The 3,202-nt window shown below is 36.4% G+C and overlaps 1 non-coding gene across 1 annotated transcript; it reads left to right on the top strand.

The window, feature by feature from the left end:
- The first annotated feature begins 390 nt into the window (after positions 1 to 390).
- LOC113284777 lies at positions 391 to 482 on the top strand. Its single transcript, XR_003328390.1, has one exon. It is a non-coding gene; the product is annotated as a small nucleolar RNA SNORD96 family (small nucleolar RNA).
- Positions 483 to 3,202: the final 2,720 nt, after the last annotated feature.

Below are 3,202 nucleotides of genomic sequence, written 5' to 3'. Positions count from 1 at the left end.
GTGGTTTGATTGACCACCTGCCCGAAAGTAAGAAATAATTTGGTGGTTGAGACTTATTGTGTAGTTAATAGCCACTACCATGATTTAAATATTGTCTGTAGCTCTTATAGTTGCTTTAGTCTTTGTAGACCAGGAATTGCATTACTATGTTGGGATTTGATTTTTCATTTTTCATTTTGCTTTTTGTAACCATGTGATGTGCCTTACATATGCACTGAGTCACCACTGACTATGCTTACACCTTTCCTTGTGTTCTTCTAGTATTTGATTTTTGCTAAGGTCCAAATGTTACTTGGAATGGTAAAACAATGAGCACAACACTTTTTCATTTTCCCCATTCGATGACGTTATTGGTCACTTACATATTTTTAACAAATTGTAGTTTAGATGCAGCCTATAAGGATATTGAATCATAAAGAACACCATCTTTTGGGACTGAATGGCTTAACGCCTTGGTTACGTATTCTGCAATTCCGAGGCTTGTTAATTTAAATTTCTTTTGAGACTGATCTTCACATCAGCATATGTAGCTAGTGGTCTTAAACTGGTAAGACCAACTGAGATCACACCTTAGATTATTCAGATTCAACATTATATTTTCCTTCCTTGTGATTGGTCTTGAGATAAAAAAAACTTTTTGGTTATCAATAGACATGTATGTATGCTCTTAAACTTTTCTAACCTTCAAGTTTGTTAGGAAACATGGTACACAAATTACTGGTTCTGTCTAGGGAAACCATTGTTTTTCCTTTCATATAGATTTTTTTGGTTTCTCTTGATATCTTAGTTAACTTCTCATTGTCAGTGACCTTAGCTAAAGGTGTAACAGACTAACAGATGTTGTTTTTGGGGCCATCAAAAATTCTAAACTGGTGAAAACTAATAGATTTCTTGATACCGATTACTGATTAATATTGCTACATAAGATTTGAATAACTAGATACAGTTGATTTCGTGATAAACATATGAGATAGTTAACCTGTCAGATGGAGTAATCGGTTGGTTAATAGTCTTCTTTCTACCTTAGATTTGAGACACTCTCTTTCTCACCACTCTCTTTCGAACAAACTATATATATGTTGTAGTAGCAAGCTGTGTATTCACCCAACAAAATTATAAAGCCTTGTTGAGTGGAAGACTGTTGTGAATGTGTTCTTTGTTATTCTGATGTTATGTAATTGCCAACTAGTGCGTTTTTGAGTACTACTGCATTGTTGATATGTTACGACTCTTAATTAATCTTTGTTAATCAGCTTTGATATGCAGCGTATAAAGAGATTTTGATGTTGATTCGCTTTATATGTTGTTATGCAGCTTTATTTGGTGATCTTAGTTCGTATTCCATCATTGTAGATGATGATTGAAGAAGAAGGTCATATGAAGAGCTTTTGATGATGATACTCTTATATGAAGAACACGGTTACGTGAAGAACATGGAATTATGTTGGATTCACCGTCGATTTTGAAAAGAATAGAACTCTTGTTTCTATAAATGGCTTTGTGCCTAGCAGGATACTTTGTTTGTTCATTTTTTCCTAGTTAGATTGGCAGTACCATTGGATACATATTTAGATAGGCTGGCTCTTATTTGCTGTGTTGTTGCAAGATTTTTATTTTTATTTTTTGTGAAGCATTTTCTATATACACAGTAGTAACAACTAACCAGAAAGTCAAGAACAACAAAAAATAAAATAAAAAAAAGAATGAAAAAACGGTTATACCCGCCACCCTATCCTACCCGACACGCCAATTAATGGGTCGGATAGGATCTTACCCGTTTAATAGCGGGTAGGGTGGCAGGTAAAAAATTTCTTACCCGCCATTTAGCGGATAGGGTGGCGAAATAGGCCATATCCTACCCACCCTACCCGTTATGCAGCCCTAACAATATCTATCGATCTATGGAGGGTTTCATCTTTTTCTAAGAGAAAAAAAGGGTTGAACTAGGTAATATACTAAAGGTCCATTATGAAATGCAAGTGAGGGGACTGTTAATGTCTTGTAAATACCCCTACTTTGAAACATATTCACGTTTCTGTATATCCCCGAATCATTTCTGGATTATAACTAGAACCCACTTATTCTTTCGTGTATGTTTCTATCTAAATTTCATTAGTGATCCTTTCGGGGCCTTGGTTTTCACATGAGTCTGAATTTCATATCTCCGTATCCAAAATTTTTCTATAAAATCTCTACAACAAACAGTATACACTTAGCTCGTTTGAAGGAAGCTCTCTTGGAAAATACAACTAAGAAAGCTAAGGGAACTCATAAACCTCCACCACTTTTTATTCAAAACCACTATAATTCCAAGAGTACCACCTCTCCGGTTACTAGTCCTAGAATGATCACCAAATCCACCAGTCCTTCCAGTACACACGACGCATAAAGAGAGCTAAAAGAGATAAAGGCTGTGCTATAATTGGGAGGGAAATTTTCAAAGCCAGCCACGTTTATGCCAAGCACCAATGCTAGACTATGAAGAGGAAAACAATAGTCACTTGATGACAACTCACTTTCAGATTCACCAGTAACACCTGAAATGGAGAGGAGGAAGAAAGCTCAGTTCATTTATTAATGTTTCCGACGACACTATTAAAATTATTTGGTTAGTAAAGAAAAAGACATTCACCATATTGGTTGAATGTGGAAGTATTAAGGGTGCACAGGAACCGAGCCGGACCGATGGACTGTTCCAGAATCGGTGGGACCGTACCTGTTTTTGTACTGAACCGAGGAAGGAGGTACAGGTACCGGTCCAAAAAATAGAAACCGAGGCTAAACAGGTATATACATGGTCCTGTCCTGGTTCCGTACCGTCCCGGATCGAATGTACCGAGTAGTAGTAGTCGTTAGATTTAGGGGTAATAAACTAATCATAGCCATTAGATTTAGGGGTGGTATATATAGAGACCAATAAGGCTAGGCCGCTAGGGTTTTTTTCTTTTTCCCGTCTTCTCTCTCTGAGAAGGAACTCCATTAGATTTACAGAGTTTACTTCTGAATCTTCTCTTCTCCATAGGACTTCAACTCCACAAACACCAGTTACACTTATACCACCTCTCGATCGAGAAGAAGAAGGAGAAATTGTTAACCAAGGGTAAGTTTTTTTGCTTTTTTTCTTCTCCAATTTTATTGATTCTTTATTTATTGTGTTTCACAGAACTGGATTCGTGATTTTTATTGTGATTTTTGATGACCA

The sequence above is a fragment of the Papaver somniferum genome, chromosome 5 (genome assembly GCF_003573695.1).
Source record: "Papaver somniferum cultivar HN1 chromosome 5, ASM357369v1, whole genome shotgun sequence".
In the NCBI taxonomy this organism is placed as follows: Eukaryota; Viridiplantae; Streptophyta; class Magnoliopsida; order Ranunculales; family Papaveraceae; genus Papaver; species Papaver somniferum.
Note: the sequence above shows the minus strand (reverse complement) of the source record. Positions and strands in the feature narration are given on the sequence as shown.